The 15743-nt window shown below is 37.5% G+C and overlaps 1 pseudogene; it reads left to right on the top strand.

Moving 5' to 3' along the window:
• Window positions 1–11660: 11660 nt before the first annotated feature.
• Window positions 11661–12049, top strand: LOC100684442 (annotated as a pseudogene).
• Window positions 12050–15743: the final 3694 nt, after the last annotated feature.

The raw sequence follows: 15743 nt of genomic DNA, 5'->3' as shown, positions 1-15743 counted from the left end.
CTCCCTGCATGGAGCCTGCTTCTCCCTCTGCCTGTGTCTCTGCCTCTTTCTCTGTGTGTTTCTCATGAAAAAATAAATAAAATCTTTAATAAATAAAATACAGTAAGAAATCTTTTTTTCCTTATCCATCAGATGAATCGATATTTGTTTCATTGTTAACACTCATTTTGGAACAGAATGAGGTAAAATGAACAAACTTACACATTGCTTACATTAATGCCTTTATGGAAAGCAAAACCTTTTAAAAGTTCCAAGATCTGGGGTGCCTGGGTGGCTCAGTTGGTTAAGTGTCTGCCTTCAGCTCAGGTCATGATCCCAGGGTCCTGAGATAAAGCCCCATACATGGCTCCCAGCTCATGAACCTGCTTCTCCCCTGCCTGTGCTCTCTCTCTTGTTAGCTCTCTCTCAAATAAATAAAATCTTTTTAAAAAAAGTTCCAAGATCGGGCAGCCCGGGTGGTTCAGTGGTTCGGCGCCGCCTTCCGCCCAGGGCCTGATCCTGGAGACCAGGGATTGAGTCCCACATCAGGCTCCCTGCATGGAGCCTGCTTCTCTCTCTCTCTCTCTCTCTCTCTCTCTCTCTCTCTCTGTCTCCCTGTGTCTCTCATGAATAAATAAATAAAATATTTTTAAAAAATAAAAAGTTCCAAGATCTTTCAACTTTTCTATAAGATTAAAATTTGAAGGAGGAAAAGAATGAATCTTAATAGCAAAACAAATACATATTTCCTTAAGAAAATATTTTACTATATATATTTTTGGATCTATAATTGACATATATCATTAGATTCATTTCAGGCGTACAACATAACAATTTGATATTTATATATATTCTGAAATGATTATCACAATGAGTCTAGTTAACATCCATCACTACACATAGCTACATTTTTTATTTCAAATGAAAACTTTAAAATGTATTCCCTTAGCAATTTTCAAATATACAATAAAATAATGGGGCACCTGGATAGCTCAGTTGGTTAAGTGTCCAACTTTTGATCTTGGCTCAGGTCATGACCTCAGGGTCGTGAGATTGACCTTCACATGGGACTCTGTTGGGTGTGGAGCCTACTTAAGATTCTCTCCCTTTCCCTCTGTTTCCACCCCACCCACCTCCGCCTACTCACGTGTGTAAACACTCTCCCTCTCCAAAACAAATGTACTATAAAATATTATTAAGTATAGTCACCCTGTTATACATTACTGAATATATACATATGCATATTTTTAAGTTATGAATTCAATGATTTTTTTAAAGAGATCTAATCTCTCTAAAGCTGTGAGTCTCAAAATGTATTATCTGGATCAGCAGCAGCAGCAGCAGCAGCAACAGCATCTGGAAACATGATAGAATTGCAAATTCTCATGTGCCCCCAGATTTACTGATTGAGAAATTCTGGGAGTAGGACCCAGCAATGGTTTAACAAGCCCTCCAGATATTTCTGATGCATGCTTAAGTCTGAGAACCATTGCTCTGAAGTTATAGAAAATACAGTGAATTGGAGAATATATTAAATAATTCCATGAGAATGCAATCAGACAAAACAAGAGTATAGCAAAGTCTATGTGACCAGTTCTCCATTTCTTCAACAAATAAATGGCAAAAGGGGAAAAAAAGAGAGAAAGTATTAAAAGTTAAGACACTTGAATGTACAAACAGGGGGCACCTGGCTGGCTCAGTCAGTGAAGTGTGAGACTCTTGATCTCAGGGTTGTGAGTTTGAGCCCCACGTTGCATGTATAGATTGCTTAAAAATAAAATATTTTTTTAAAAAGGCCAAACATGATAATAAGGAGTTATTACTTATTTTTATAATGTGATCATTGTAATATGGTTATGATTTTTAAACAACCCTTAAAAGGTCCTTAATCCATTAGAAACTAAAAATTATTTTAAAAAACAGATGAAGCAAATATGTCAAATGTTAATAATTATATAACCTAAGTAATTAAAAATAGAAGTTTGTTATACTACTCTTTTTTGGTTTGAAACTTTTCATAGTAAAAAGCAAAAGCAAACAAAAAGCTCAGACCTTTTAGCCAATAATTTCCATTTTGGAAATTTACCTTAAAGAAATATTCAGAGTCAGAAAGTACCTACTTATAAAGATCTTCATCACAGCATTATTTATACTATAAACTGTTAGAAACCCAAATATCCAAAAATTTTAAAAATCATATAATGTTATGAGACTTTTAAGTAGTAGAATATGATGCAACTATTCAAAAGAATAATCTTTTTAAAAAGCTAGATACAAAATACATATAGTATAATTATTTTTTGTAAAAACTAAATATATGCCTAGAAAAAAGACTAAAAGTAACTACATTAAAATGTTAAGGGTAGTTGTATCTGAATACTGAAGTTATAGATCATATGTATTTTCTTCTTTGTAACTTTCCATGCTTCCAAATTATCAGCAATGCATATGTACCATGTCATAATATGAAACTATTTTTAATAAAAACAAAGTATTTTTGTCAAAATGATAATAAAAATAACATACTGGGATCCCTGGGGGGCGCAGCGGTTCGGCGCCTGCCTTTGGCCCAGGGCGCGATCCTGGAGATCCGGGATCGAATCCCACGTCGGGCTCCCGGTGCATGGAGCCTGCTTCTCCCTCTGCCTGTGTCTCTGCCTCTCTCTCTCTCTCTGTGTGTGTGTGACTATCATAAATAAATAAAAATTAAAAAAAAAATAAAAAATAAAAATAACATACTGTTATACAATAAAATTAAGACTTTTTTTTAAGGTCTGAGAATCATCTTGGGAATAAACTAATACTTGATGAGATAGAGGGGAATTACACTTACTCAGCGGAGCATATATTATTTATACTATTCATTTGACAGTAATTACATACATCTTTAGATTATGTTTGTATGTCCATGTACATATTATTTCTACAATACTCAAAAAATATTTATTGAGTACTACTATTTGCCAACAATTACCAAAGCAAGCAAAAATTCTTATCTTCATGAAGCTTACATTCTAATAATGGAAGAAGACAGATAATGAAGAAAAATTTTTAAATATTTATGATACACCAAATAATAAGTGCTATGGAAAAAAATAAGGCACAGGAAATAAAGAATACTGGGTTGTTAGGGGAGATGGTGCAATTTTAAATAGGGTAGCTAGCAAAGGCCTACACTTAAGGATATCATCCGAAGAGGTGAGGAGGTAGACCATGCTATATCTGAGCGAAGAGGATTTCAGGCAGAGGAAACAGCAAACGCAAATATCTTATGGCAGAAGCATGCCTGAGGTACATATTTTGCTTGTCTCTCTAACTTGACTACAATCTCTTTGAAAGAAATATGTAATCACCTGCTTCTTCTGCCATAGTCCAAATCACAATACCTAGAATAGTACTTAGGAAGCATTTATTAGTGATAATATTGCAAGGACTAAAAATGATTGGACTCTATCATCTTTTCCTTAAAAATAATCCATTATCATTTTGTATATCATTTTTTACAAATAACCTTTTAACATAAGATGTGTTCAAAGTTGGGTGTGTTTCAGAGGTGAAAATGTTTCCTTCTCCAGATATATTCAAACAGACTGAAGTATCATTCTCAGGGATGTTCTGAAGGAGTTATAAGTATCAGATGCTTTACTGGACTAGATGACCCATTTAGTCCTCCCTTCCATCACTCAATAGACAACAAACATTACTTAGCAATGAACAAGACCAGAATCCTTGCTTCTCTGAATTAATTACCTGTCAGCACCCTAATAGTTGCTATAAAGCTACTGGATGGGCAAATAGTCATTGCTGGTTAAAAACAAGAAAACCTCTCCCTTTTTAAAAGTGAAACATTTATAAAGTCATTATGCTTATTTACCAGAGCATGCGTTCCTCAACTTCTTAAGAGAATATCTTATTCATATTTGAATCTCTAGAAGCTGACATCAAGACCTGAGCTAAACCAAGAGTTAGACACTTAACAGACTGAGCAACCCAAGCACCCCTTATATATACAATCTTGAATAAACTCCATATTCACGATATTTCTTCAGCCCCTAGCCTGGCATTTAGTACTCAATTATTTTGTTGATAGAAAAGTAAGGCATACTTAGTTACAAATGACAATCACAAATTGAAAATGTATTTACAATTAATTTGGTTCTTTTTTTCCCCATATTAAACATCAACCTGAGGCAATGGCATTGATTTAAACTGAGTATTTTACTTGTAGTGAAACTGTGAAAAAGAAGACCAATCTTTCTTTATTCATAAAATTCCACTTCTTTTTTTTTAAGCTATTTATTCCCAGTAAGCATTCCCATTGGTTAAAGATCTACTTAAAAGATCTTTTACTGGGGATCCCTGGGTGGCTCAGGGGTTTAGTGCCTGCCTTCAGCCGAGGGCATGATCCTGGAGTCCTGGGATCAAGTCCTGCATCAGGCTCCCTGCATGGAGCCTGCTTCTCCCTCTGCCTGTGTCTCTGCCTCTCTCTCTCTCTCTGTCTCTCATGAATAAATAAATAAAACATTTTTAAAAAAATCTTTTACTTAATTAAGGGGGAAAAATCACAATATATTCATAGAATCTTTTCTACAAACAAAAGCATAGGGTTAGACAAAGATTAAAGATAATGTCTCCACCGATGTATTTATTAGATAAAACTAAGTTGCAGTAACAGATAGATCCCTTAAATACAGAGGATGTTTGTTTTTTTTTGTTTTTTTTAAAGAAAGTTTATCCTTTCTCACATAACAGCCCAGGGAAGGAATTCAGGTCAGAGGTGACTTGCTCCATAACCTTTCAAGGATAACAGCTTTGCCAACTTCAACACCTGGCTTCCAAGGTTGCCCTGGGCATCATCGCTCCAGTCAGCCAGAAGTCGGAAGGGCATAAGGGGCATGAGTGGAAGGGTTTGTAGGCCAAATTTGAAAGTGATTATGTCACCTCCCCTCAAATTCCACATCACATAGCCATCCATATCTAACTGCAAGAGAAACCCAAAAATATAACCAAGCTCTGGATCCAGAAAGAAGAGGATAATATTTTAAAAGACTGCTGGTGATCTCTGCCATAGTGGAATTCTAAATGAAACTCTAATTCTCTAAATATTCTTCCCCCCACCCCCACCCCACTCCTGCCCACTCTGAGTATTCAAAGCCTCCGGTTTTGGTTTTTGTTTTTGAAGATTTTATTTATTTGTTTGTTTGTTTGTTTGTTTGTTTATGAGACACACAGAAAGAGAGACAGAGGCAGAGACACAGGCAGAGGGAGAAGCAGGCTCCATGCAGGGAGCCTGACGTGGGACTCGATCCCGGGTCTCCAGGATCAGGCTGCGCTAAACCGCTGAGCCACCCAGGCCGCCCTAGCCTCTGCTTAAATGTGCACAATGCAAAGGGCTCATATAGGATATTCCCTGTCATAGTTCACATTTATGAATAGATTATGTTCCAAGAGTTCACTTGTGAGTTTACTAGAATAGATTTTCTGAAAGAAGTACAATAATAGGCTAACCCAAAATTTACTACTTATCCCATATAGACAAACACTATAAAACCTGCAGTTTTGCATGAGATAATAAGAATGAAGTTTCCTCTTCTACTCTTGCGAAAAAAGAAAAGGTCGACTGGATAAAACAAGTTTTTATTCAACTCCTCCTCACCTCATTACTCTCCTTTCCATAGGTAACTGTCACCCTCAGACCCTGCCCACCTAAGTCTATCCTACTGCCCATTTCCCAGCAGCATTTATCATCAATGCTGCTGCTCTTATCTGGATGTTAAAGCAGTGGGTTTACATTTTAAGAAGTATTTTCACAGATACATTTATAATAATAGTTAACATTTCGTAGGGTGCTCAGCGGGCTCAGTCATTAGAGCATGCGACTCTTGACCTCGAGGTTGTAAATTTGAGCTCTGTGTTGGGTGTATAGATTACTTAAAAATAAAACCTTAAAAAAATAGTTAACATTCTTGAAAACTTATTATATACCAGAACTATTTTCTCTGAACTTCATTTTACTCATTTATAATGTGGAGATAATAAGAACCTCAAGATGTTATTGTAAGGGTGAAATGAGATGCCTGTAAAGTGCCTTTCCCTTGCCTGACATCAGTAAATTTACTTAATAAATGTTAGCTATTATTTTCCTAATTTGTTTATTACTACTCAGAGATAGGGTGAAAGTGTGAAGAGCTCATTATCACTCAGCTGTTCCCTTCTCCTGTAGGAACCTCCCATCCCTCCAACCTATAAAGGAAACAACAATCACACTTTTTTGAATGTTGACAGTGGTTCTCAATGCTAATGTGCCTGAACTGCTTGTTAAAAATGTAAAAATCCCCATTCAATTAGTCTCAGGTAAGCATTGCTACCACATTGAACAACACCAGGGGGCACCATTCACATTGTATTGCATATAAATGGTGCTTCCTGGAGTCTTGCAAATCTGTAGTTCTGAAGTTGTAGCCCAGGAAATTGTATTTTTAACAAAGACCAAGGTGATAACAGACAATCCTCAAGGGTCTTTGAGACTGTTCTAGAGTGACTGTTAAAAGTGTGAGGACCTGAGAAAGAATGTGTCCCGCAGGCTAATTCAGTGTCTAAAAGCGGCTGTAAAGAATATCCAAAAATAACTATTTTAAGATTTTATTATTTTTAGTGATCTCTACATGCAATGTGGGGCTCAAACCCACAACCCTGAGATCAAGAGTCACATGCTCTACCGACTGAGCAAGCCAGGTGCCCCATAACAAGATAATAATTTTTTTTTAATTTTATTTATGGGAGACAGAGAGAGAGAGAGAGAAGGAGAAGCAGAGACACAGAGAAAGAAGCAGGATCCATGCAGGGAGTCTGATGCAGGACTTGATCCCGGGACTCCAGGATCAGACCCTAGGCCAAAGGCAGGCGCTAAACCTCTGAGCCATGCAGGCGTCCCTCAAAATAATAATTTTTAAAGCTATCTACTACAACCCGAACACAGATTTATTATTCAGTAATATTCTCAGTAGCCAAATTCTGTGGAATGAGATTTTAACCTGTAATTTCCTTCCAAAGGCTTCGCAAGGCTCTTCAGAAGTTATCTCATTAATCCTCAGGACAGATCTCTGAGACAGGTGGCGGACATAGGACTTTTCATTACAGGTAGCTTGAGGCATGAGCAGGGTTCCTGGCCCCAGAAGACCAGCCTCAGTACCTGGATGGGTCTTCTGCAATCTTCCCAGTCTTTATCTATAAGACACTGAGCTTCTGCTTTTTGCTGGGGAAATCTTCATTTGTTCCCATATGAGAAAGGCTGTTAAGAAGGCAAATTTCATTCATTTGTCCATTTCATTCATTCATTCACAAATATTTATTAGCTACTACATAATAGGCCCAATGCTTTTTGGAAGTCAGTGGGTGTTGAATTATAAATGCACAAGTAAGCAACTATGTTCTAAGGAAATCACTGTGGGACCATAAAGAGGAAAGGAAGTACATATTAATTGCGCACTAATTACTAAATGCAAAGTATTGTGCTGGTATCTTTACTCAGATTATCTGTTTTATTCCTTGCAATAATTTTGAGCAATAATGACAGATACCATTTTTACAATCTTCAAAAAAATACATTTTTACAATAATTGGTTACATACCTATGGGTAGTACATATTAGAGGCAGACTTTGAAATTTACCTGATTCTAAAACCCATGCTCTCTCCATAGTTCAAACCCTTAAGAAGATTACAACCCAATGATAAAGACAAGTACACAAGACTTTTGTATAATAACAATCATGACGATAGTTGACATTTATTGAGCACTTGGCTAACGGTATGTTCCAGGCATCAAACCAAGCACTTCATACAGATTCTTTTGTGTAATCTTCACACCAATTCTGTGAGGTAGATACTATTAACCAGCTCAAATTATAGATGAAATAAATATCTGAAGCTTATAGAAGTTACATAACTTTTCTGTAGGAGAGAAGGCTTAAAGAACACCACTGCTTGGAGTTGTCTGGGTGGCTCAGTGGTTGAGCATCTGCCTTTGGCTCAGGTCATGATACCCGGGGTCCTGGGATCCAGTCCCATATCAGGGCCCCTGCAGCGAGCCTGCTTCTATTTCTGCCTATGTCACTGCCTCTCCCTGTGTGTCTCTCATGAATAAATAAATAAAATCTAAAAAAACAAACAAACAAAAAACACGCTATTCCAAGAAGCAGTTGGCTTGTTCTACAAGGTCCCAAGAAATAAATATAAGACCAAATGTCAGGTACTTCAGAAGACAGATTTTGGTTCAAAATAAAGACCTTACTGACAGAGCGATCCAAACGTTGCCTCTGGAGGGAATGAATTCTCCTTCTAAAGAGTTTGAACAGCTAATTACCACTTCAAAGACACATTATAAGATGGATATTATTATCTCAAGAATGTTCTGTTCTCTGCCCCACCACACCCCACTCCCACTTCAACTTCCATACATTCTTCAGATTTCAACCTAAGTATCACTTCCTCAGAGACATCTTTCCAGATCCTCCACACTAAGAGCCTCCATTATATATCATCTTAGTTCCTTGTACTTCTCCTTCATAGCACTTAAAACTGTAATTAATAACTAATTATGTAATTAATTATGGAATGTACATTCTTACTGGAAAGACACTATGTGAATTTTGTTCCTGGATGTTTACCTACCTACCTACTACCTACCAGAGTCTGGAACATGTTAGATGCTCAATAAATATCTGTTGACTGAATGACTAAGTGACTGTTGGTGGGTGATTGGACAAATTTGGATTCTCAGAACTGACCTAGCTGAAGATAATATGAACTCCCCCTGCTAAGGCGACTTGAACATTTCAGACAACCCATGTTCTTGGGGCCTTTCATACACCTGCTAAAATATTCACCTCATTATTCTCTCTGTCACACTTTTACCTTTTCCTTTGTTTGCAGCTCATGTCAAAACCTCAACCACACTGGTCCATCCCTACGTTGGAAACTGCATGGCAAGGACTAGCATTCATTTCCAACACTCTTGGCTTCTCTGCACTGATTTATTTCATATTCATCCATGGGCTTTGGCCTGCCTATCTCCCTTGTCCATCTGTTTGGACAGCAATGTGCCTGCTTGTGGGTGGTTAGATTCTTGGCATGGAATAGAATCTCCAAACAATGCAAGAGGTTTACATGGGCAAGCTGCACTGCATAGTCAGAGACATCTGTCTTGTGGGGAGAGTCTTCTCTCCGAAAGTCAGACTAACACATATCCCCTTTACACTTGATTATACCTGTAGAAATGTGGATGCTCAAACCAAATGATCAAAATCTCAAAAGGAAAATAAAAAAATAGTCACAACGTATTTGACAAACATAACTGACAGCCCATTCTTAGCTGGGCAGTGGTAGGTAAGGGCTAGAGATATGAGACCTGCAAAACTGAGGAAAAGCAATGTGTTAAGTATGGCATATACATGAAGTTACAGGAGCATAGAGAAGGGATGAGAATGCTCAATAGACCTGAAAAGTCCGAAAAATTCAAAATATATACCCAGGAAATAGTGCCAGGGATTTTCTGCACATTGTGTTATATTAGGCAACAGAGGAGAAAAATGGATTGCAACAGAGAGAGAATAGCTAAACCCAGAACCCAAGATGTAGCCTTGCCAATCAGTGGCAAGCAGGCAAATGGGCAGGACTTAGTAAGGGCTATGCCAAGGAGATGCAGCCTCTTTCGTTTAAGATAAAAATAAACATTTTCATTCCAGTTATTTAGGATAAAATAAATATGACAATGTGGGGCATGATGAAAGGTGAGTGTGCTGTAAGTGCATATGCCTCTTTCCAAGAATAGTGTCAATTCGTACATACATTCCTAAATAAGTATACACACAAACACACACATGCACACACACACACACACCCCACATGGCAAAGCAACACTGTCTGTTATGGGGCAATGTTTCACAGAATTCTAAGAAGTGAATGAGCCAATTATTATGGCATGTAATTTTGGCAAAAATATTTGTTATTTCAATGGTTTTTTGAATGAGCCAGGGAACTTTGGAATGTGAATCCTCTGTATGAAAACACACTGTTCTTTTAAAATGACTAGGACAGCAGGGCCCTATGAATTCCAAAACTGATTTAACCTTCCTAAATGGGAGAAGTTGGGTATGATAAGGTATATGAAAATGGGAATGAAGAAAGTGGTAAGTAAAAATCCTAAAAGAAAGAGAAAAGAGAACTTTATAAGGAAGACTAGAAAAACAGAATCTGGAATAAAGACAAAATAAAGTTATCACCCTTCTGATGGTTTTATTTTTCAAGGGGAAACAGGAAACAATTATAATAGACATGTAAATTAACAAATGAATTCTACAATTTTCAGAGAGAGGTAAAATAAGGGTTTGAGGAGGCAATCTTAGATGGCCAGGGAATTGCTCAATATAGAGGGGACATTTGAGCTGTGCCCTGAATGACAAGAAGAAAGCCATGCAAATATTTAGGGAAAGAGCAGAATAGGCAGAAAAAAAGAGAAAGTATAAAGGCCCTGAGGCAGGAAAAGGTTTCATCCATTGAGAACAGCAAGGCCAATGTGGTTGGAACATAGTGACCAAGGGGGAGTGTGGTAAAAGACTAGGTTGGAAAGAAGTAGGCAGGGGCCAGATTACACAGGCCTTCATAAACCATCATAAGATGCTTGAGTTTTATTATATATAAAATGAGAAGCCAACAGATGATTTGAAGTAAGGGAGTGATGTAAATATGCATTTTTGAAAGATCATGCTATTCATTGTGTGAAAAATAAAACTGTAGGGGGTGGGTACGAGTAGAAACAAAGAGATCTGTTAGAAATACTTTACAATAGTACAAGTAAAAGATAGTGGACGGTGGTGAAAAATGGTCAAATTTAGAATATATTTTGAAGAAATATATTTTGTATCTTTAACCATCATGCCAAACTTTTTACTTATGACACATTATTTTAAACTCCTCATTATGCTTTTATTTTTCTGCCTTATCTCCTTAGGTTATAGTAATTTTAACTTATTTACAGAATTCTACATAGAATTATTAATTCATTTAGGGATACCTAGGTGGCTCAGTGGTTGAGTGCCTGCCTTTGGCTCAGAGCATGATCTCCGGGTCCAGGGATGGAGTCTCACATTGGGCTCCCTGAGAAGAGCCTGCTTCTCCCTCTGCCTCTGTCTCTGCCTCTCTCTCTGTGTCTCTCTGTCTCTCTCTGTGTGTGTCTCTCATGAATAAATAAAAATTAAAAAAAAAAAAGAATTACTAATTCATTTAGTAAACCTGTGGTAGTTTTTTGGAAGGCAACTATGCTAACCACTATACCACCAACGCTCCCTATACCACCACCGCTCCAACTGTGGTAGTTTTTTTTTTTTTTTAATTTATTTTTTATTGGTGTTCAATTTACCAACATACAGAATAACCCCCAGTGCCGGTCAACCATTCACTCCCACCCCCCACCCCCGCCCTCCTCCCCTTCTACCACCCCTAGTTCGTTTCCCAGAGTTAGGAGTCTTTATGTTCCGTCTCCCTTTCTGATATTTCCCACACATTTCTTCTCCCTTCCCTTATATTCCCTTTCACTATTATTTATATTCCCCAAAGGAATGAGAACATATAATGTTTGTCCTTCTCCGATTGCCTTACTTCTTCCAACTAGGGCCCGACAGAATGGCTCCCGCAAAGAAGGGTAGCAAGAAGGGCCGTTCTGCCACCAAGGAGGTAGTGACCAGAGAATACACCATCAACATTCACAAGCGTATCCATGGAGTGGGTTTCAAGAAGCATGCCCCTCGGGCACTCAAAGAGACCGGAAATTTGCCATGAAGGAGATGGGAACTCCAGATGTGCGCATTGACACTAGGCTCAACAAAGCTGTCTGGGCCAAAGGAATAAGGGATGTTCCATACCGTATCCGTGCACAATTGTCCAGAAAACGTAACAAGGATGAAGAGTCACCAAACAAGCTCTACACGCTGGTTACCTGCGTACTTGTCATCACTTTCAAAAATCTACGGACTGTTAATGTGGATGAGAACGAATCACTGATTGTCAAATAAAGGTATAAAACTGAAAAAAAAAAAAAAAAAAAAAAAGAGAGTCGCATGCTTTACAACCTGAGCCAGCCAGGCACCCCAGGGTAGTTCTTTTTTTAAAATATTTATTTTATTTTATGATTGTTTTTCTTCTTGCCACATATATTGTATTTATACACACACACGATTTGCTTTGCCTATTTTCTATATCTAGAATTTTCCTTTTGAATAACTTTCTCTTCCTCTCACCCGTTTTGTATATGTTCTTTGGCTCTTTTCATTCCTTTTTCAAATATTCCTTATTTTATACAGTAGTCTTAGACACAAAATACAAAGTACTTTTACACAAAATACATGATTAAATACAACAATCTTATAAAGTAGCTCATGCTAATATAACTTATGCCTTTTTATAGATGAGCAAAGTGAGTCTCAGAGAGGTTAAGTGATTTGCCCAAGGTCATGGAACTGGATACAGAGGACAAACTGAGTACAGTCAAGGTTCCCTGATTCCTAAATCAATGCCTTTCTACTGTACTACTATGTGTCCTGTCTTTCCCTTCTGAGCCCACCTGCGCTATACCCTAGAGAGCAGGTGCTTATGCAAAGTAGATGATCAATAACCCAGTGACAGAGAGGACAACAATGCTGTCTCTCTGTATTCAATGTATTGATTCATCTATTTGTACAGTTAGCGTATATTTCACCATGCGAAAATGCGCCTTAAACTTGCCGTGTAGATTTTACAAAAAAAAAAAAAAAAAGTTAGAAAAGACTAGATCTGAATTCTTTGCATTTGAACAGGTTAGTCATGATTCAATTCAATAAATATTTTATTGTGTACCTACCACATGCCATAAGTATTTATTGGAAGAATGAATAATTCTACATAGTATTATATAATTGTAAGCTATGATTATCACAATCTACTTGGAGAGATATGACAGAAAAAAATAAAAGACCATGAAGTACTGTGTAATAAGTGAAGCAACCTGGCATAGTGATTAATAATTCAATATGCATTGACTTTTTAAGGTTCTGGGAATAGACAGGTGAACAAGACAAGATGGTTCCTGCCCTTATGAAGCTTCTACTGTAATCTACTCTCAAAACTGCTATTCTTACCTTAACAGCCTTGGAAACTTCCTAAAGTTCTCCATAACTGATAATATTGCTAACTTTTACTAGATGCTTACTAAAATTAATTTACTTGATCCTTTCAACAATCTTATGAAGTAGGAAACATTACATTATTATCAACTCCATTTTCCAAATAAGAAAGCCAAAAAGACCATACAGCTAGTCAATGGCAGAGCCAGTTCTGAATTCAGGCAGTCTAGCTTCAGAGTTCACATGCTTAGCTCCTACACAGGGAAAAATTTACATTTTGTGGGGCATGAAGCACATATAATATAGGGACTAGGGACTATGTTTGAGAAGAAAAAGTCTACAATACTACAAATACAAAATTAGGTACAAGGCTGGTGAAGGGGCCCATCCAGGACTTGCACTTTATTAGCTTCACAATAAATCTGCCTTTAGCTTTAAGGTAATCCCATCTCTTCCACTATGCAATACCTTAAGCATGAAGTTCGTTATAAAAATGATGACTGTCCCAATCCAAACACCTAGAAGGTGATTACATGAAGGGAGCAAGAAAATAAGCATTACTATTTAACTGTGAAACTACAAATGAGATTTTTCTGGTGCTTCATTTCAAGTCAGTTTGGATTCATAAAGTATCTGCTATGTGCCAAGCATCGTGTTACCATGCAAGTATATAAAACTGCATTTAAAATTATAGATAGATGATAGACAATGTTAGATAGATAGATAGACCTGCTCTCAAAGATCATGTTTACGTTTCTAACACTGTATAAATGCAAAAGGAGACCAATATGACAGCACTACCCACCCTTGAGGAATTTAAATAATAATAAACAATTAATAAACACTTAATGCTTAATATGTAACTGGCATTATAATAAATGGGTTACATCTGCTGGAGTAGGTAGTAATATTACCACCATTTCTATTTTATGAATGGAGAAACTGACCAGAAAAGTGTCAGAGTTCAGTTCTGAAATCAGATGTGCTAACCTTTGACCATACTCTTAACCATTCTACTATTCTTCTCCAATCCTTTTAGAAATGCTAATCTTGGAAACCTGAACAATTCGAGATCTAAAGCTTCTAAACTCCTCCCAATTGCCATCTTATCCATGAAGCCTTCTGTGCCCACTCGATAGAGGTCAGGTCCCCCTCCACATACATAGTCTCCCCTAGCCACCTTTCTCATTTCTGGATCAGTGAGTTACTTTTGCCTCCTTTTCTAGACCAAGAGCTTCTTGAAGGCGTATGTCTTTAGCACCTGGTAGGTGTTGACTAAATATTTGAGGAATCAATGAATTAATGCACAATACATTCAAACTGTAGTCAGGTGGTCAGTTGATTCTGTGGTAAACAATTTATCTGCCATAGGTTTTAGATGGGACTTAAGCATGAAATAAGTTTTAGAAAAGTAGAGGGAGAAAGAAAAGGATATTTCAGGTGAGGGTAAAACCCTGGGCAGCAGAAGGAATAATCGTGGTGTAAAAAGTGAGTTAATTTCCTATTGTTTCTATAATAAGTTACCACAAACCTAGCAGTGTAAAACAGTAACAAGTTTATTCTTATAGTTGTCAAGGTCAAAAGTCCATAAAATCAAGGTGCCAGCAAAGCTGTGTTGCTTCTACAAGCTTCAGGGAAGAACGTATTTTCTTGCCTTTTTCAGCTCCTGAGGCCACCTGAATTCCTTGTCTCTTGGCCCCTTCCTTGCATCACTCCACCTTCTTGATTCTGCTGTCTGAATCTCCTGCCACTGGCAGTGATCCACCTGCCTCCCTCCTATAACAACCCTTATGATTACATCACTAGGCCAGTGCAGAAAATCCAGGATTATCCATTCATCTCAAGAACCTTAACTGAGAAGTGCCTGGGTGGTTCAGTTGGTTAAGCGTCTGCCTTCAGCTCAGGTCATGATCCCAGGGTCCTGGGATTGAGCCATGTGTAGGAGCCTGCTTCTCCCTCTCTCTCTGCTGCTCCCCTCTGTGCTGTGCTCTTTCTCCCTTTCTCTCTCTGTCAGATAAATAAATAAAATCTTTAAAAAAAAAGAGAGAGAGAGCGAGAACCTTAACTTAATCATATCTGCAAAGTCCCTTTTCTTATGTAAAGTGTATTTACATCATGTAAAGTAATATTCACAGGTTCCCTGAGCTCTGGAGATTAGGATAAAGACATCTTTGGACAGCCATTATCCAACCTACCACAAAAGGTAACAGTGAAAAAACCGTCTGGGTTCTATGAAAGTTATGTCCCTATCAGGCCATAAGTTGAATAGATAAAGAGTGGCCACACTTCCTTCTAGGCTGAGAGATCTGGACTTGTTCTATTAGGAACAGGCAGTCATTTAGAGTGTTAAAAATGTAAAGTCATTAAGAAAATGATGCTTTTAAAAATTTATGTGGCAACTGTTGTTGTTGGCTTCAGCTGAAATCATCTTTTTTTAACATAATAATAATAACCAGTTGTATATAGGGTTTCATTGTTATACATACTTTCACATATAAGCCTGTCTGGTGGGTACTGTTATTTCCATTATAAAGATGAGCAAACTGAATTTGGAGAGGTTAAATGACTTACTGAGAAGATTATACATAGAGCTAACACATGACAGAAC

Source organism: Canis lupus, chromosome 5, assembly GCF_011100685.1.
Source record: "Canis lupus familiaris isolate Mischka breed German Shepherd chromosome 5, alternate assembly UU_Cfam_GSD_1.0, whole genome shotgun sequence".
NCBI lineage: Eukaryota > Metazoa > Chordata > Mammalia > Carnivora > Canidae > Canis > Canis lupus.
The sequence above is the reverse complement of the archived record's forward strand: the minus strand, read 5'-3'. Positions and strand labels throughout refer to the sequence as shown.